This window comes from Acinonyx jubatus, chromosome A1, assembly GCF_027475565.1.
Source record: "Acinonyx jubatus isolate Ajub_Pintada_27869175 chromosome A1, VMU_Ajub_asm_v1.0, whole genome shotgun sequence".
Classification (NCBI taxonomy): Eukaryota; Metazoa; Chordata; class Mammalia; order Carnivora; family Felidae; genus Acinonyx; species Acinonyx jubatus.
The window spans coordinates 220,165,891-220,187,404 of NC_069380.1; the positions used below are offsets into that span (position 1 = coordinate 220,165,891).

Below are 21,514 nucleotides of genomic sequence, written 5' to 3' on the forward strand. Positions count from 1 at the left end.
GAGATACAGAATCCAAAACATCCTAAACAGGCTCCAGGCTCTGAGCTGTCAGCATAGAGCCCGACATAGGGCTTGAACCCACGAACCATGAGATCATGACCTGAGCAGAAGTTGGAGGCTTAAGCAACTGAGCCACTCAGGTGCCCTGAATAAGTCTTATTTTTGAGCTATGATGGAGAACTTATCAGGGTCACAACCATCAGCCCATTTCCTTAGAATACCAATGACAACCCAGTGGGATGGGAACCCAGTGACAACATTCCTCGTGTGGAACATGGACCCTAGTGACCATATTCTACAGCATTTGAACTATCAACTGCTTGATTGCCTTTGCAGTAGGAAGCAGTAGCATTACTTCACACATTGTAAGCAAGTTCATATGTGTATAACTACAGGATCATATGTAAAGATTGATATGTGAAAGTTGACAAATTGTTTTTCCTTTTTAGATACACTTATAAAAATAATAACTTATTAGTAGCAAATACTTATAAAGTTCTAGTGTCATTCCAAAATGATTCTATTCACAAGGAATCTTTATTGGAAAACTACTAAGGGCATTGAGAATTGGTGGTCATTTTGGAGAATGAAAAAAAAAAAAAAAACAACCTTCACCTAGGCATTGACTGAGGTAGAGGGGGTGATCTATGGTGATTCTTCAGTATTTATTGTTTCTGCAGAATAGTAAACCTCAACTCCAAAGCACTTCCAAAGAATAAAATTGGAGAAGGTACAGCAAACAGTATATTTTTGATGAGTTTGCTCATGGGTTCCTATTTTTAAATGACATTGGTTCCAGTGACTTTATTTTAAATTTGCATTATCTCCAGACTTTTCAGTAATTTAAAATGAGTTCTAACCTTCACTGTATCTGTTTAGGGAAGACAAGTCTTAACTTCTAACAATAAAAGGAAGAATTTGAATAATGCTGGAAGTCTCTTTAAAGCTAGTTTTTTCTTCAAGTGTGGAATGTGTTTTAAACATTGGAATATCATCAAATATATATGAATGCCTCAAACATACAAACATCACAGTGATTCGCAATTATTTTTCTTTTAAGACATTGCTTCACTGACATAGATAAGAAATCTAGAGTATAGTTACATAGGACACACTTATTAGACTAGAGGATATTTCCTACAATGCTCAGAAATATTTATCATGTTGACATTGTCTTAATAAAGTGTTTACTCAAGTAACTTTAATAAGTAATAGAAAATTAATTATAGATATTATTATATGACAACACATGAATGGGAAGTTCAGAAGTCATTTTAGTCTCCCTGGGAAGCTTCTTGATGTGTCCTACAAGTAAGAGAATGAAACAAAGTCTCATTTTATTGTGCCTGTTCTTCTGGGATCTAAATCGATGACTACAGAGGAGTTTTGTGATATCATTACAAAGCAGCAAAAGGAATTTGCTTCAGGGAGAGTGCTTTAGTGACAAGCATGGAAATGGTTATATAAGAACCCTACAAATTTGACTCTTCTTGTATCATGCCCAATTTTGATCTCTCCTAGTCCAAACAAAACATTTTATGATGCTTACTGTACTTTTGCTTATGTTCTCCTTTCTAGACTAAAATGACCTCTCCAACTTCTTTTCATAAAAAAAATTCTCCTTATCCTTTCTATCCCCACTTTTCTTTGAAATCATTTTAGATTCCATTATTAAGAACTAAACACTCTGTCAGTATAGGTAGACATATTCCTTTTTAGAACGCATAAACTATTATAAATATCTTCTTAACTCTCAGTGTCCTTATACCATTTCAGATTAAACAATAATTAAATAACCATGCTTAGTCTTGAATGTCAAAGCAAGGACTTCCCTCTTTATTTTAAATCAGTTGAATGAATCAAAGGGGGTTAATAAGGTAATCAATAAACATCAGGTTTATATTTGAAATCACTCTAATGTAGTGAGTAGAATAGTGTGTATAGGAATAACGGTCAATGTGCAGAGACTAGTTAAGAAATTATTTCTGTAATTTTGGGGAGAGATGATGATAAATTGTACAAGAAGCATGTTGGCTGAGATAGAAGGCAGTGAAAGGAATTGGAATGCTATTTGTGGGGCAAAATGATGGTATGTGATAACACACTAGATGTATGTGTGGTCAGGGAGGATGAGATGAGTTGGTAATAAAAGGTGATCCATTGAGTTCATGAAATGTGTGATTGCCTCAATAATAGAACCTCTCATTGAAATAGGAAATTGTAGGGAGAAGGCCAGAGTTGGGGGATGAGATCATTATCTCATTCTAGATAATGCTAACTAGAATGCTAACTTTCTAGAATGCTAGCATTCTAGAATGCTAACTTTGTGGCATCTTAAAAATCTAACAAAATGTTCAAACAGCAGTTGTATATACAGGTCAAAGCAGAGGCATTGGCTAGAGATATGTATGGGAGAGTCATCCCTGGAAAGAAATTGGGTGAAGCCCGGTCTCTGACGAGATTGCCTAGGTTTGAGTACCAACCAAGAAACAAAGGAAATAGTCATGAGGAATTGCAACACTCAAACATGGGGAAGAGCGAGCTTGCAAAGGAGTTTGAGAAGGTGCAATCAGAGATGGGAGTAAAAATAGAAAAGCACTTTGTCTCGAAAAGTAAGAAAATAATGGTTGTGTGAAAGCCTAGTTGGCACTACTGAAAATTCAGATGAGGATTAAAATATGTCCTTTGGAATGATCTAGTACACTTTGTGAGAAATTAGCATGGTGGAATGAGGGCAAGAGAAGCCAGATAAAAATGATCTAAGGAGATGGTAGAAAGGTTAAGAAAAATAATATACGACTTTTCAAAATGTGTGGTAAATGGAGGATAGAGAATATTCTATCATTATCCATGCAAGTTCTTTGGGGGTCAGTTGATACATCTGCCAAGAAGAGAAAAAAATAAGTTTACACTTTGTTATTTAAAATTCATTATTAATATGATGGACCAATAGTGTAAAAAAACAAACATAAAGAGATAGAATAGTTCTAATCCAGAAAAATAAAGTTGCAGCCATCCCAAATTTATTAAATTTGTAAATATTTTATCTTTGAAAATGGGGTATTATCAACCATGGAAACAGAGAGAGAGAGAGAGAGAGAGAGAGAGAGAGAATCAGTTATTAGCATTGTCCATCCATAAAGGAGTTGTCTTGGCCAGGTGTTACTATATTTTGGAGAAACATGAATTATCTTAGCTTGATGCAATTAAAAATGTGAATGATATTAACTACTTGTGCCCCCTTTTTGTTCTTATAAAGCTATCTTTTCATAACAATTTGACTTCTTACTCTGCTTCAACTGAGTAAGAATAGATTCTTGTGTGAACTTGCAATTTTGGTCTCCATAGTACTTGGGGTTTTCTATATACATTAACCCATCTCTATTCTGATTTCATATATCATTCTTGTGATCTTGGTTAATGGCAATTTTGTCTTGAGAAATGGGCCTGTTCTTAGTTGATAATGGAATCAGATTTCTAAATACATAGATGTAAGAACTGATTCCAGAACCCAGCTAGTAAATGGAGGTGTAGCCCTCCAGGAGAGCAGATGGGAAGAAACTATGACATAGAGTCCTCTACATTTAACATCCCTTATTGGATATGAGGTGTCCCTTATTTCCATTTTCACATTTCCAAGTCTGCAACTCATGTATCATTTTAAGTACTTTGTGGACAGATAGCATTTATTTTCTAGAGCACCTAGCAAATTGCTGTAGACATATTGACTACTGAAAATAAAATAAAAAATTTAAGTGTTTATATAATTTTATTGATATGAATTTGGGCATAGGCAGGGTGTTATTTGCTTGGCAGCCAACTTTGTATTTAATAGACATTATCCATTAACTTACTGAATTCTCTTGTGCTGGAAATTAAAACCCTGAGGGGCAGGATATTGTTGTAACTATGATGGACTTTCAAAATCTTGGGCTTTAATGGGTAGATATTAGCTAAAAATGAAAAAGTTCTGTGCTGTTCTTTAGTGGAATTAACATTCATGTGAAGCATGGTTGTTATATACCCTCAAAGAACAGATTGCCCATAACATGCTCTGTTTGTGATGGGATATTAAAGACCAGCTCTCATAATTTTTCACTCCACATTTATAGATTTGTTTCTGCTGACAGAATACTGGAAATGTAATTAAATGTTTAGTTTAATTAAAATGGAAAATAAAGCCTTGTTCTCAGAAATCCACACAGCCCCCCAAAATAGCAAACATGAGTGATTATGTATCTCAAAAGAGTGTATGCTGATTTTCTACTTGTATATATTTTTGTAATACTCACATACAATTATACTTGTATATTGCATAATCTGCAAAGCAAACTGTGCTTTGTCATCACAAAAAAGTATATCCAGAATAAATAGGATGTGTAGAATAATAGTACATATATGAAAATTGGCCAAGTTTTGATTATCATATTGATGGATGGAATGTGTTATGTATTGAGAAACTCACAAAAGATGTATCTACAGTAGGGGTCAGCTTTTTTTGTTTGTTTCTTTGTTTGTAAAGTACCACATAGTAAATGTTTTTGGCTTTCTCAGCCATATGGTCTCTTGTCAAACTACTGTATTGCTATAGCAGGAAGGCAGCCATAGAATGTAATCGAATGGGTATGCCTATGTTCCAGTAAATCTTTATTTATGGACACAGAAATTTGAATTCCATATAATCACATTTCATTAAACAATAACCACTTAAAAATGTCAAAAACAAAGACAAAAAATTCTAGGCTCACATTCCATACAAAAATTGGCATAATTTGTCCCCCACTCTTTGGTCTACACATACATACACACACTCACACACACACACACCACTATTTACAGTAAGGTGTTTCACTTCACACTATTCATTAAACCTCTTGATTTCACCTTCTGCTCTCCTCTGCATTGCTCATTCTGGTCTATCCATTTTGCTTTTTGTTTGTTCTCCTCTCCCATGAACACTCACTTGATCATTTCCATATTTTGAGACACGCCTAAAAATTTCTCCCACATTCAAAAATTTTTAGAAACATTTTACTGTAAAGTTTTCTCAGCATTTTAAGTGCTAATATTTCATAACATAATTTACTTAACAAATAGTTCATACATAGATCAGCTATTACTATGTTTTTATGGAAACTTGTCTAAATTAACACTCTGATCTTAAATATTTATGGGATGTATTTTCAATATATATCAGATTAGAGTCAGTATGTATTTTTTATTACAAATGGTTAGTCAGTTGACCTTCTATAGTTAACCGAATATTGCACCTTTCCTTTTCCAATTTTCTTTAATTTTTTGTTTGTTTGCATTCCCACCAGCAGTGCAAAAGCGTTCCTCTTTCTCCTCACCACCATCTGCCGTGGACTGAGTTGTTAATTTTAGGATTCTGCCCCGTGTGAGGAAGATACTTGTCTGATGAGGACAAAATAGTTATTTTACGGTTATTTTTATTTTGTAAATGGATTTCTTATGAGGTCACTCACTGAAAGAATGAAAAAAAAAACTGTAGAGTAGAAAAGAGACAAGTGTAGAAGTGGTCACCTCAGAAAATTAAAAAAAAAAAAAAAAAGAGTTGGGAAACCCAATACAGTTACTAGGAAAAGCCATTGTCCATTTGAAGTCTGTTTTAAAGACAGAATAATTTATAGAATAGTATGTTATTTCTCTAGCAATTTAAAACTGTAATAGAAAATGCTTGTTTTAATGCTCCACCCATGACCCTCCAATGCACAGCCACATACTGTTATTTATATATGTTGTAATTTTCACAAAATTTTCACAAAAATTTGCACATGACTTCTACAGTCTTGGGGTAGATTTTCAACTTTCTAAACAAAAAAAATTGTTTGACTTTAAAAAAAAAAGGTGTTAACACACACTCATCTTTCTTTCCACATCCTAATGTACGGTTGTTCTAACTGATTTCAATCAGACAAAATCAGTCAAAATTTGGGAAAGGCAATACTGATCACGCCCTAAAATAATTGAGTAACCTCATGATAATGAATTCCAATGCAAATTGTGATGGCTTCCCAGGAAACACACCCAACAAGTGAATTGCTTCCTTTTGCTTGGGTTCCTTTTATGATTTTCACTCTGTTTCACTCATTGTTGTGCTCTATAGGCTCTGTGATTGGCAAACCAATCCCGTTTATCTTTGGGTTCTGATTTTGTTCTCTGGAACTCTAAAATAGAGAAAGTCTGTATCTTCCCTGAACAGATTGTGGATAGCAGCAGATTCCCTACTTTAGTCCTGCTTTTCACCTTTCAGAGGAGTAGGTGATCTCAATAGCACTGAATGCCAACAAATGAACCCTGTTGCTATCAGCTGATATCAGACCCTGGTTTTCCTTTGCAATACATTCTCTTCTGTTTTGCAGTCACTTCTAACTTTGTAACATTTAGGAAGAATGCCATTTATATGCATATATTTTGGTGAAATCGTAACAGTAACTGAGAGGTTGTGTCTATGTTTATAACTTTTATCTACTGGGTATACATTGCATTCCAGATCCTATAATAGGTGAATTATATAAATGATCTCCAATGTATGTAATCACTGTAACTTTTCTTCCAGAAGATGCTATTATACCATCAAAAGATGAGAAAACTGAGAGCCAGTGTCCATCAATGTCAACATACTGAATAAGTGTCAATGCCAGAATTTGACCCAAGCTGGTATCTATCTAAAATCTAAGCTTTTGTGTTCAAGTCCCTTGAGGAAAAAAAAAAATAATGGCACAAGGATTTTGCAGTAAAGAACTCAATTACATAATGCATTCACTGAAGTTCTAAGGGAAATTCAGAAAACGGTTGATTAAATGGGATCAAGGCCGTTTTAACACAGAAATTGTATCATTGGATTTCCTTTATGTGCAGAGTAAAATTCAAAATATTGTAGACATGTACTAGAAAGATTTAAGGGTGTTTAGAAAGGAGAAATTCTAGACTGAAGAATGTGTTGAGAAAATCGTCAATGTCAATGATGACTGTTTAGCGTTGATGGTCAGAACATATGGTTAGGGGTACTATGTATAAAATGCCAACTATAATATATGAATATTGGCAGTTGGAGGAATCTTTAGAGAGGCAAAGGACAATGGCAGTTCCCTGTGGCAATGACTTGAGGCCTACATATATGTTTCAGTAGGACTGCAGTATTCTGATAATAACTTAACCCTACCTACAGTTTAATCTTGCCATTCTAAGGGTCAGACGCAGAGCAGGGCAATAAATATAAAGACTGATTTTTTTTCTCTGCTTTCCTGCCCTGTTGTGTAATCCCCAGAGTCTGTCACAGCCAAAAAGGGCTGGGCTTATAATGGGAAAGTGCTTTAGGGAAAATATTTTGGCACATAACAATCGACTTGCACTTAAAAATAAAAATAAAAATGAATAAGAATATAAAGCATCCTGAGATATGGGTAAATTAAATTCCTTTTCATCTAACCAATCTTTGTAGAGTCCCAAATTAACACTGGCAATATGAAATTTATTTTAGACTCACTTTCTAGACAATACTTTAGAGACACTGTTCTCTTTGTAGCTTGTTCTGTTCTTTAGAGGGATTGATGGCCTCTATAAATTTTTCTGAGTTAAAAATAATCAGGTTTTATGTGATGACCCAAGTTTTCTTTCAAGGTAGCAACATAAATAACCTTTAATATACAGCAGCTACCCTTACATTGTACGCTCAAACACATTCAGCATAAGGGAAGGTGATGGAGTTCACATTTCAAATTCTTGTTTTCAAGACAGTCTTTAATTTCCATTATAAATAATTACACATGTTTACTAACCTGGAAATCCTTCTGTAAAGAAATTGTGAATAAGCAAGGAAACGGTAAAATATAGCTAATCACATATCTTCAAATGAAGATCAGGCTTTTCATGCGTTAACCTAGAAAGTATGAGATCTCATTTGATGATTTTTGCATGCTGTAGAATATGTAAATCTCTACTAAGAGTTCATTTTATCCATGTTCAGACTTTTTTTTTATAGTGACCAAACTTACCTTCGAGTTTCTACATTTTTACACTGTCAGTCTTTGCAAATATTAGAAAAGTTTTGTTTACGGACCTGTAATATAAAGTTCAATTGACTAAAATGCCACCCCTTTTGAATCATATCAGCTTAATATTTAATAGTGTTTCCTGATTAGCTTTTCTGACTTCCCTCTCCCCTCCTTTCCCATCCCTTCCCCTCTCTCTGTTACATTACCTAGTATGTCCTCGTCATTGATCCTGTAGAAACTTTTCTCTGGTCCTTTAGGGGCTTATATCATTAGTATTCTTGTGGAGATGGCTCATCAAATTGTGCTTCCCGCTTCAAAACCCTATCCCAAGCTGCAGTCTCATATTACCACGTGACTCTTGTATATCTCCTCATAATGTCTGGTTAACACCTCAACATGGGCATATTCCAACTTAAATATATTTCCCAACCAGATATTACTATTTTCTTCCCTTTGATGGTGCCATTTTTTCCCCAAAATAATACTTGGCAACTCTGATTCATTCTTACCTGCATTTTGTTATGATAAATCTAATTATTTCTCTAAATATTGCCAAATATGTGTACCTTTATTTTTCTATTCTCATGCCAAGTTAAAGGCATTTATTATAACTGTCTAGATTTTAACTATTAAATTTGCCACAGTTTTTCACTCTGCAAGTCAGCATGCAGAAAGTCCTTCCTCATATTGGGCTCTGTTTCTGATGCCTCTGCTTCTACACCTAAAATGCAAAAACTACTAAAATTCCTCCTCCTCCTCTTACTCCTTCGCTGTATCGTTTGGTAGATCACAGTGACATGAGAGTTAAGCACTCATGTTAACTGATAAGTCATTTCACCTACCTGATTAGCAAAAACTCTGGCAATAATTGATGGTAAAATGTAGTACACTATATGAAGAGAGAAGAACTCGAGACAGAGCTCAATGGATGATGTGAGGACTATCCCTCAAGGGGAGTTAAACCTAATTTATTGGATTGGTGATAGTAGTGAATAGCGCTCTTCATGAGTCTGCACAAGGCCCCATATTCAGAAAATTCCCATGCTTAAATTAGTGCCATCAATTCAATTAAGCTTATCCTTAATTTTTTAGCAAGAGTCCCCATACTTTTACTTTTCACCCTTCATCCAATTATGACTTGTCCTGGTGGTGAAGACAAGAAAGATATCAAGGCTAATGCCATCATTTTGTTCAGACCAGTGTGTGTGTGTGTGTGTGTGTGTGTGTGTGTGTGTGTACTTTATCAACTCCATTCTCCCTCCTGATCTCAGATGAAGTGCTATTGGAAGTAATTTATCTGTTTCATTTTTAAAATCTGTTTAATTTTTTAGCGCTTAAGTCAGGGAGTGGGACAGAGGGAAAGAGAGAGAGAATTGTAAGCAGTCTCCATGCTCAGACCAGAGCCTGACACGAGGCTCACTCCCACAACCCCGGGATCACGACCTGAGCCGAAATCAAGAGTTGGACGCTCAACCAAGTCACTCAGGTGCCCCATCAATTTCTTAATATGTGAGAAACACTGTCCTTATATAACTTACAGAATTTATGGTGTTGCAGTGCATTTTAGTGATTTCTTTCTAGGTTTGTGGTGGTTGTTGTTTTAGTTTAAAGCCACAGAGTATCTCCCCTACTTTTGCTTTATATCTCTCAATGGAACTTAGAAGTACGCTTTCTATATGGTAATTTTTGTACATTTTCTGTAAAAAATCTGTTCCTGTATACCTGTATACTTATACATGTGCATCCATGTGTATTTATTTATATGTATATGTAAATGTATTATATATACATATAATGACTGTATATAAGGTTTTAAACGTATATAAGGTTATAAGCTTATATAACACACACACAACATTTTTTACTAAATATAAGAAGGAAGAATAGGAACTTCTGTTGAACTCCATTTCCAAAACATCTTCTGATTGAGCATTAGAACAATTTATATTATAACTTCCTATTTGCAATAGCACACTAGAAGAATGGATATGGACAGAAAATTATGAGAGAAAAAAAACAAGGAAACCATCAATACACATTCTAGTATTCACATGAAGAGAAATTAAAATGATGAGATAATTTTTTAGCTACCGAATAAGCAAATGGAAAAATAATTTTTTTTTCAAGTTTGTTTTTGGTTTTTTGTTCTTGTTGTTGTTGTTTGTTTTTTGTCTTGTTTTTTGCTTTTTTTTGTTTGTTTTGTTTTGTTTTGTTTTTGAGAGAGAGAGAGAGAGAAGGCAAGCAAATGGGGATAGGGCCAAGACAGAAAGATAGATAGAATCCACTGTCCACACACGGCTCGATGTGGGGCTTGAATCCATGAACTTTGAGATCACGACCTGAGTCAAAATCAAGAGTCAGACACTTAACCAACTGAGCCAACCAGGTGCCCTGAAATGTTCTTTTTCAGGAGTAGTGAGGGACCAATTAATATTTTGCTCTTCTCTAAAGGTGTTGAGAAGTAAAAAGATAATTTATGTGTTTTAAGAAATGGTCATATATTTTGCTTAGTAGTTGCACTATCAGGATTCTATCCTGTATCCAGTAGTCAGAAATCTGGGTACAGATTTAGAAAAAGAGATGTTCATAGAAGCATTATTTATAATATCAAAAAGTTAAAAACAACCTTAACATTCAATGATAGGAAAAAGATTAAAGTATTTGCATATATGCTAGGATTATTTTTTGAAAATGTTAGATAAGTGCTTTGAATTACAGAGAATATCTTATATTAAAATTTAAGGTGATATATGTATCAGTTTTCAAAGTGTCTTGTAAGATATTCCTAGGGAAAGCATTAATAATAGGAAGTTTAAAAGTCACTGTTATACTACTATTCCCTCTGGGATGGTCACAAATGTACGTTAGCAAATTGAATATAGTTCTCAAAATGATTTCATCAACTTAGAGTTGATTAATTGAACATGAATTAAATAACCCTTGTTTCTATAAACTGAGGTTTAGAGACATTTTAGACTTTTACTTCTCTCAGGTGTGCAATATAATATTTATTTCATGGTTAAGGATCTTAGAATGCCTCAGGGTAATCAAAATGTAAATTTTTCTTAGGTAGTAGCAAAAAAGGTAAATAGAGGTAGATATAGAGATAGATATAGATATAGGTAAATAGAGACAGATATGCACTGAGTGAGTGCTATCCTCACAACATGTCAAGGAAGCTATATTTTCAATATTAATAAAAAGCTTCCAGGTAAGAGTTTGTGATTTGCCTTTTTCTGCTATAAAATGGAGCACAGGTAGCAAATATAATTTATTTAATGAGTGCTTACTGAGCGCTTGAAATTTGGATTCAACTAACCTTTATTCAAAGCCTTTTATATGCCAAGGACTGCTCTAGACACTTGTGTGTGTGTAAAACTCTTCAGGGACCAAGAGAGCTTTGTAACATGAGTGTGTTTGCCCACATTACAAGTCAGGCACCATACACAGGGAGTAAAACAACCTTGTTAAGCAACTTTTCTTTTTTTTTTTTTTTTTTAAACGTGTTATTTATTATTGGGAGACAGAGAGAGACGGAGCATGAGCATGGGAGGGGCAGAGAAAGGTGGAGACGCAGAATCTGAAGCAGGCTCCAGGCTCTGAGCTGTCAGCACAGAGCCTGACACGGGGCTCGAGCTCATGAACTGTGAGATCATGACCTGGGCCAAAGTTGGTCACCCAACTGACTAAGCCACCCAGGCGCCCCAAGCAACTTTTCTTTAACTATGAATGGTAGACATAGAGCTTGACCCTAGTTACTTGTATACAAGTAACTATGTGCCTAATAGTTTTCTAAGCATGTTATCTATTTCGACATACTTAATCCTCCTAGTAAGCAAAAGAGATAGGTAATATTATACGCACAGTTTTCTGAAGAGGAAACAAAGCACGTATAATTATATAACTTTCCAAGTTCCAATTATATAACTTTCCAACTTTCCAGAATCTGTGTTTTTAACTACTGTGCCATGTTGCCTCTGACTATAACACAATTTGTTAAAGCAAGATATTATCAGAGTTTTAAAAGTATTTTATGGTGTAAAAAAAATATCAGGGGCTGCATTTTATGGCCTGAAAAAATGTACGAACTGTTGAGGCAAGGTGCTTTCTCAGAAGAGATGATCTTTGTTCTGATCCCTGAAGGGTAGATAAGGCATGGGGCTACAGGGAAAGAAAGGATGGTGATCATCCCAAGGGTGAGGGAGACAGACGTAGAGTTAGAAATGATATTAGCACTGTTAACTTAATAAATATATCCTGATGTGGCTAGCAAAAATAGACATCAATTGAAAAGAAACAGAATTAGCTATAGCCCTCTGAAAACTCAATATTCCAGGTGCATTCTCAATATTTTAGAGGTGTGAAATCATTGCCGTCCATATTTCGATGCTTTACTTTTATTCAGCATGCCTGTTCACCTTTACATTGTTGATGTCCATATCACATAACCGAATTATACGGAAACTATTGTCAGTAGAAGCCTCTCAGCCTTATTTACAAGTTTTGGTCCAAAGCCTTATCTTTGTTACCATGTATTTACTACTCATACTTTTGTTCCCAGCTGTAGTATGTATTCTTTGTGAAATGTGAGATAACTTTCTCAAGACCCTAAAAAGGTATTTCAAGTTCTCTATCCAAATATACTGGCTTTTTGTAATGTGTGAAATTTCTATGGATGGCGTTGGTTTCCATAGAGTTGATAGAAGTAGTAATTGGAAGAGATTGGTGTCAGAGCTTTGCAGCTTACCACGAGAGACCCTCTTCCAGCCAAGCACCACTACACTTCTAAACACGTGAGACAGATGCCTAACCAATTGCTACACCAAATAATTGTATTAAAATGTCTCCGTGTGGGCTATAATGAAATCGTGCAAGATATAATGATGGCAGATAGAAAGATCATGTCATGTACATCTCCCCTAATTATAGTCTACTGTGTCTCTCACAGGAAGCAGTGGGGTTATGCTGACATGACTTTTACATGAATGTTATACCGACTAAAGTGATCCCGCTATTTTCTTCTCTTACTGATTTGCTAATCTCTTTAATAAATCACCTTCTAACTTTGCCAGATTCCACCTTTAGTTCAATAATTTCTAATTTATAGACTCTATATTTAATCAAGTTGCAAAAGTTGGAAAATGTTCATCTGTAGTCTTAGTGTACTGTTTTATTCTCATCAAACCTGCAAAGTTTACTGAGATTATTTCAGATTCTTTTTTTTTTTTTTTTAATTCTGGTATGAGGGCACCTGGGTGGCTCAGTCAGTTAAGCGTCTGACTCCTGGTTTCAGCTCAGGTCATGATCTCACAGTTTGTGGGACTGGGCCCCACATTGGGCTCTGTGACGGCAGCCGGGAGCCTGCTTGGGTTTCTCCCTCTCCCTCTCTCTGTGCCCCTCCCCTGATCATGCTCGCTCTCTCTCTCTGTCTCTCTCTCCCCCTCCCCCCCAAATAAAAACATTAAAAATTAGAAATTCTGTTATGTACTTTGTGTAATTTTTGTCCAAAAATTAATCTTGGGAAACTAGGGTCCATTAGTAAATTTCCACTTATCTGGGAACCAGTGTCCTCATTCTGTCATTTACAGTGCAATAGCTATCTATATAAATCAAACTATATACATAGAAATTCAGGGGTTCAGGACCCCTGGGTAGCTCAGTCAGTTGAATGTCTGGCACTTTATTTCGGTTCAGGTCGTCATCTCCCATTTAGTGAGTTAGAGCCCCGCATGGGGCTCCTTGCTGATAATGCAGAGCCTGCTTGGGATTCTCTCCCCCTCTCTCTCTCTCTCTTCCTCTCCCTCTCCATCGCACGCACACTGTCTCTCTCTCTCTCTCTCTCTCTCTCTCTCAAAATAAATAAAAATAAAATATAATTAAAAAAAATTGAGGAGTTTTACTTTTTCTTGTCAATTAACAATTCTGTTCTGTTACATCTAAACAAGCTTATTGGTTGTTGATATTTTACATGGACTGAAGAAATTTTTGGGTTTTTTTAAAAAATTTTTTAATGTTTATTTATTTTTGAGAGACAGAGAGAGAGAGAGAGAGAGCAGGGTAGGGACAGAGAGAGAGGGAGACACATAATTGGAAGTAGGCTCTAGGCTCTGAGCTGTCAGTACAGAGCCTGATGCAGGGCTTGAACTCACAGGCCTTTGAGCTGTGAAATCATGACCTGAGAGGAAGTCGGCTGCTCACCCAACTGAGCCACCCAGGCACCCCAGAAGAAATTTTTCTTAAAAAGTGCATTCATTTATCTAACTATCATTATGAGTAAGGGAGGTGCTAATTTTTAAAAGTAATTATACATGTAGTTTGAAATATTTTTGATAGATCACTCTTCTTCATTGTTGTATATCAATATTTTCCCAGTACTCTTTAATTCCTAATTTGAAATGTGGTAATAGCATGAGTAAAGGCTAACTTTATTAGGTCATCTTTAATCATACAATTAGAGACAATATTTTTATTAATCTGTTTTCTTTCTTTTAAAGAGATATGCACAATCTGTGCTACCCGTTACCCAAACACATAAAAGAAAATAGCTGTAAAAGAAATTGCGTATTGATTCATGTTTTCAGCAGCTGTTTCTGTTTACATAAAACTCAAATCATTTTTAAATGTTAGTACACTTTCAGTAATTTCAGTTACATATGATCCACATAACTATAAGAGACTCTTAAATACATAGAACAAACTGAGGGTTTCTGGAGGGGAGGTAGGTGGGGGGATGGGCTAAATGGGTGATGGGCATTAAAAGGATGGCACTTGGGATGAGCACTGGGTGTCATATGTAAGTGATGAATCCCTGGGTTCTACTCCTGAAACCAATACTACCCTGTACATTAACTACTTTCAATTTAAATAAATAAATTTAAAAAAATAATAAAAGAAACAACCACAGTAACAGGTTTGTACAGTTGACCATTCTACATGCTGAATTATAACAAGGGCAATCCTTGCATTTCCTTTTATTCCTTCTTTCTTTAGATTTGAAAATATTGCATAGCCTTCTGAATTTCCAGGTAAAATTGAGCATGAGATAACATCTCAAGAGACAATTTCCTGAGTCTGTCTCTCAGAGAATGATCACAGTTTAGCATTACAATTTCTTCTTTCCAGTTTCTATAGTCTGACCAGCATCAATTGTGTGTCTGATGCTTCTCTGTCACTGGTGAAAATGATTCTTATAACTCTCCCAAGGTAACGGCAGTGGGGACTGGGATCAGAAATGTCCATGGTTTCAGTTTCAAAGATTAACTCTGTAATAAATTCTGCTGACTGATACATTGTTCAGTTTTTTGAAGTAATCTTTGACATAAGGAGAAAATAAACACCTGCCCACCACCTGGCAGCGTGTTCCACATTGGTTTACTCACTTTATTCTTTTTAAGCTGAAAATATAAGAGAATCAGTTAGCGGCTGACAGGTTCACCTTTCTATGGCGAGAGAAGGTTGGCATAGTTTCAGGTATGAAATTTTGGAAACCATTGAAATCCAGCGTACATTACATCATTGGATTTGTGGAGAGTCTAGAGCCCTTAATCTGGATGCTGTCTCAGAGATACAAATCCTCCCCTGGTGAATCAATTCTTTTTCTAGAAATGGGTTGTATTGTTTGTTGATGCTGACAAATCCCTCCGTATGCCATCCCACTCAGGAGCAAGTGCCTGTTGACTTCCATTATGACTGGCCACTAGATGTGCTTATTAGGGTCTTATCCAGGGAAAACCACCAAGGAAGACTAGTGAAAACACATCTTATTTTCAAGTGTATCCCTAGGATGCTCATTGCCGGTGTCTCAGCAAAAGCTTCACTGGCAAGCTGGCAAACATTTTATTTCCCTCAACTAGAGGCAGTTAAACCGGCTTCTCTAGAGGATGTCATAATGTGAAATTTTAAAATTAAATTACATGACCTCTTACAGACCCCAAACTCCTCTTTATATCCCCTATTATTTTTCACAACAATCCCTTTCTTCGTGCTGCCTGCCATGAGTTCGTAAACCGAAAACCTTGAAGTGGATAATTTTTCAATACTTCCTTCAATAAACACAGACAAGAACTTATGTTTGGCTACTATGCAAGGGAAATCTCATTTAAATCAGAAGCTGCATGAGAGAAGATATACAAAACATAAAACAACATTGGCTCATTATTCTGATGCTATCGTTTCAGTTCTACTTTTCCCTGAGTTGAGTTTTTGGCAATTTTCAAATGACTTCTAACATCTTTCTTAGGAGTAACTTTTCACTTAAATGCACAGTCCCTTCACAACCAGAAACTGTCCAATGCAAATTCTTTTTGCATTGTTTCTGTTAGTTTGTTTAATCGCTTCAAACATCCAAACCAAATTAAGTCCCTTCACTTTTCACATCACTCAAGCTAAATAATGACAGTAAAATATAACTCGTTGACTCAAAACATCTCAGCTTAGGCACTAGACGTTTCCTGGAAATGCCACCTGCTTCTCAACCCCTTTGACCTCTCTGGAAGCGGAACAAAAGAAGGAGATGATTAGACATGAACTAAAGTTTATTAAAAGTTTCTCGTGGATTAAGCACAATGGCAGAGATTTTCCTTTAATCTTTGCAGAGACACTCTGAAGTCAAGATCGCCTTCTCGATTTTAAAGAGAAGCATCCTCTCAGCAGTGAAACGCCATATACGCATTGGGTATAGAAAAAAGTCCGAATCAGGATTTGAATCCACGTCTCCTGGACTTTACAGGGTCTCTTTCCCCATCCTACCGCGTCTCTTAAGTTTATGTCTTTGTTCCTTTGAATCTCTGAACGTGAGCATTTATAGGATGTGAGCAAGTAATGCTGCTGTCTTCTTGGAGACAGTGTCTGAGGGTCTTGTGGAATTCTTGATACACCTGCAAAGTGACCCTCGGAATAACCATTCGGTTGAGATAAATTCCTACAGTCCCTTGCTACACTCCTTTAAGGATGCCCTATGTTCTTAAGGAGTGGATGTGGGTGACTTTGCACGGGGGGAAAGTGCCGAAGCTATTTCACATTAATTTTGAGTACCGCCAGTCAGGGCCCGGGTCCTTGTTATCAAAATCTATGTACCTTACAAAGCGTCTTAATTTACTCCGGAGTGATAAGAGTTGAGAAGTTTAAGTGTGAGAGAGCGTTTCCCTGGTGCGGGCAAAAGGGGGTAGGCGAGGCACTGGAGTTCCTATTTATCTTTCCAAATAGAATGCTGACCTCCAAGGGAACGCTCTATCTCCTATAAACCGTCCATGCCTCGAGTACTTTGGGGTAAGGCATTAAAGGGCATCACTCAAGCTAAATCTCACGGCTACCGCCGGACTATGGATCACTGATGAATGAGCCAGCAGTTGAATGTTTAGCAGGCTGTGACGACTTTGCACGGAAATAGGAAAATTTATTACCCGCCTGCCACAGCAGTGCCTGTCCTGGCTGCTTTTCCTCCGGGTCCCTCCCAACGTCTACTCCCACGCCATCTGATATAGTCAAACCCCTTGTCACCCCCCCCCCCGCCCCCCAGTTTCCCCTCCCCGCAGAGAACGGAGGGTCTACACCAGTCTCGGAATCCTGTCTTTTTTTTTTTTTTTTTCCTTTTCCCCCAAGAGCGGTGATGCTAATGATGCTGCTGTTGGTCTAGGGGTTTAATTTTTTTTTTTTTTTTTTTAAATTAAGGGCATTGCTTTCCACCTGACCTTGCAGGGAGGGCTCTAAAGAGTGTCCATTTGCGCGGCCCCAAAGCTGCACGATGTGGGGGGGCGGGGGGGGGGGAGAAGGAGACAGAAGCAGAAGGGAAAGGCAGCGGCCGGAGAGCAGGGAGGAGAGGAAGGAGGAGAGACGGGCAGAGGGGAGCATCAGGCGGACGGGCTCCGCCAGCCAATCAGAGGCGCGCTCGGGAGCTGCAGCAGCCGGAGCCGCGGAGCCCGGGGCTCCAGGAGCGCTGAGCCGAGGCTGGGGCTCTCCGAGGACGAGGTGGCTGTGCCCTGAGCGCGGGGGGAGTCCCCTCTTTGCTGCTCGTAAATTAAGTTCCTTTCCGCCAGTCGGGGCAAGTCAGCCAAGGTAAGGGTTCCGTAGACGACACTTTACTCTGTAGCGACATTACTATCTATTGCATTTTATTTATTTATTTGGGGGGGGGGGGGCAGTGGGGCTGCTTACCCGGTTCTGAGTCAAAACCAGTGTTTGGTGAGATACTCCTCCCGGATTGGCTTCGCAGGATCTAGGGCGAGCGGGAAAGTTGGGGCTGATGCTTCGGAAACCTTGGGGCTGGGATACATTTTTTTTTTTTTTTTTTTTTTTGAAATCTTCTTACCCAGGAATGTTGCCGTAGAGCCTATGGAATGTGTCTTAAGAAGCCGGCTGGGTATCTGTTTATGTTTCTCGGTGGATGGTGCTGTGGTCCGCCCTGCCCCCCGAAGAAGTTGGAAGGAGTCCGCAAGGCACCTTTGAGTAGTGATGGCCTCAAATTGAGCCGTCACGTATGTCTAACTGTGAAAGTGAGGGGGAGCATTGTCAGAATAGAAACAGGGACGTCGCAACTGGAATTTTGGTGGTGCTTTTTAATTATTGCCTTGCCAATATCCTCTGAAATTTCGTGAGAGCTGAGGTCTGAAGCTGCAGGAGAGCAACGCTCATTTTCTTTTTTCTCTCTTTCATTCTTCTTTATTTTCCCCTGAATTGCTTCCGTAAGTGCTTATTAACGCTTAAGATGAAACTTTTACTTCTTTTAAAGGGCACTATAAATGATGCATAAAAAGGAATCGGGTAGGCTCCTGTGATTAGCAGCACACTTTATTTAGTATATGCCCTTATGGTTGCTAACTCTGATTCATTTACCCTTCTTAACTTCTTGAACCTGTGGGAATAACACTGATATCTATTAATGTTTGCGTCTAAAAATCAAGGTAAAGTTGTGCCTTATGCATGTTTATATGCCTGTGTGTGTGTGTGTGTGTGTGTGTGTTGTACGTGCAGATGTGGAACTGAGCAAATCTGTCATGTAACAGGTGAAAATACACAATTTTATTGGCTGGTTGTTACAGTATTTCCTTATATCAATCCTGTGGTACTTAATGAACTTTCAGATTAATCAAGAGTACATGCTCCTTGCTATTTCCCTTCTAGATATCAAGAAATCCTGAAATAAAATTCTTAGCTAAAATTATTATGGTCTTCTGTTCGTTCAGGTGATGGCATCACTGCTTTGAGCTGAGAGAGACAGATCAGAGAAAGATTTTATTGTGTAGCCAAAAAAAAAAAAGTAAAATAAATAAATAAACAAACACATAAATAAAATAACCTTAAGCTCTGACAATGTTTTGGAACCTTTATTTTCCACTCTGAGATCACCCACAGATTTCTCAAAGCAGGGGGCTTCCCTTATGCAGTAATGGTTCTCTTTTATTTTAGTGGACTTGTCTTACTGCAGAAAATATTCTAAATCAAGAGTTTGAAGTCCAGATTAGACCTCTGGTGTATCTGGCTCGATGTGGGAGGGGAACGCAGGATACGATCCTGGTAGAGAATTAGTTCTGTGTTCTAACACGCCGGTCCAAGCACCAATCATGATGCTGGTTTCTTTCCAGCCTCCTGTTAGGTAGTTAATTCTGGGTTTCTTGATAATTAATTAACCTAGTGTAGGTCAGCCCACTCATTCTCTTAATAACACATTCATTTAATGCCTTGTTGGATAAGTATTTTATAAACCATAATACTGATGATTTTCACAGATGTAGCTAACGTAAGAAGGGAAAAGACAAAAACAAAAACAAAAACAAAAACAAAAAAACCCAAAAATGATGCCAATGGTGAAGTCTGATTTCCTGCCAAGAGTGAGAGGTAGAAAATGAGGATTCACTCTTTTAGATGCCACAGAAATGTCCAACTGAAGATTACCCAATAGTAAAGGAAAATATGATAGTAGAAAGAAGGTAAGAGCTGGGAAACTCTAGCTATAACTCTGTCTAGTGCATGTTGAATATAATTGGCTATCACAGTTGCAAACGTAGTCAATACCAACTGGTGCTTGAATAAAATCTGTACGTTGGGCAATTGGAAATTATTCCTCCTGATGCTCTATTTCAGATGGAAAAAATGGAATCATAAGAATTAATGAGTCAGCCCAACTTCATAAATTCTTTAGATGAAGGGTGCTATATATAGTAAATATATGGTGCTTTTTATTGACCTATGTAAATATCGTTATTGTGCTTCATGTTGATTTTTGTGGTCTGATGAATACAAACTACACTTCCACAGCGTGTATCTCGCACGTGTCCTGTATTTGTCTTGTTGATGATTAGAAATTTGAAGTAAACCTGAGATATTTGCAACCTGATATAATCATCCTTTAGAATCTGGACGTGCATATACTTTTCAATAGATTTAGGGTAAAACATATTGAACTTATTGACCTAAAAAAGGTTTACTGATCTCAAATCCCTGTATTCGATACAGTGTAGTTGAGTGAAAAGTTAGAAGAAAAATTGAGAGATTAAAGACTGCAAGTATGTGAGATGCTGTTTTGCTTTTTTTATTTTAATAAGTGGAGGATTTCAAACTTTTTAATTTGCATAATATCTGCCGTTCATATAGTTGCAGTATACATGCCTAAAGAACTATATTTTAGGTAAAGTCTTTTATGAATTTTTTTAAATGTTTATTATTGAGAGAACACGAGTAGGGGAGGGGCAGAGAGGGAGGGAGACACAGGATCCTAAGCAGGCTCCAGGCTCTGAGTTGTCAGCACAGAGCCTGACCCAGGGCTCGAACTTGTGAACCACAAGATCATGACCTGAGCCCAAGTCGGAAGCTTAACCAACTGAGCCACCCAAGAGCCGCTAGGGAAGGGGTTCTGAACCTTGGTGTTGTTGATATGGTAGGCTGTATAATTCTTATGGGTTAGGGAGGCTGTCCTGTGTTTTGTAGGATGCCAAGCAGCATCCCTGTTTTCTACCCACACAATGCCAGTAGCAGCATCTCCAGATCGTGACAACCCAAAATATCTGCAGACATTGTTAACTATTTCCTTGGGCGGGGGGGGCGACTTGCACCCCTGTCTCGTTGAAAAGCACTGCTGTAGAAAAACCTAAAGACTGTGTGCAGAAAAAGGTCATACAATATATGGTTTGAGTGGACAACTGCCCATGTATAGTTCATTTTGGATGCTCTGTGATGATTCCTCTTCTCTTGCTTGGGATGGATTTCAAATTTTAGGTGTTTCATTAAGTCCCTAACATGAACTGTGGAAGTTTGTGTTTTCTATAAATTGAAAGATTGGGCTGTGTTATCATATGCTATCATTTGTAGGAACAAAAGAAAATACAAAATGAGAAAAAGCAAATGTACATGTGGAGTTGAAGGCACATTTCACTTATTTTTTTTCTTATGAGCCTTTAATATAAATTATAAGTAAATTCAAGATACTGATTCTTTCTCTTCTATAATAGCTTTTGCTTATTATTATTATTTTTTTTTGGAGTATGTATATGTTTGGAATGTCA

General features: G+C 37.2%; 1 protein-coding gene across 5 annotated transcripts in view; it reads left to right on the forward strand.

The window, feature by feature from the left end:
• CDH18 (cadherin 18) overlaps positions 1–21,514 on the forward strand; it is a 995,271-nt gene that overhangs the window by 486,084 nt on the left and 487,673 nt on the right. For 2 of the 5 annotated variants that reach the window (XM_027074634.2, XM_027074638.2), the window contains exon 1: positions 17,813–18,071. The exons of 2 other annotated variants lie outside the window; for them this stretch is intronic. The gene's annotated coding sequence lies outside the window, so the exon portion shown is untranslated. Of the gene's footprint in view, positions 1–17,811; positions 18,072–21,514 lie in introns of those variants that run through there. One more of the 5 variants, XM_027074610.2, reaches the window with a different exon arrangement.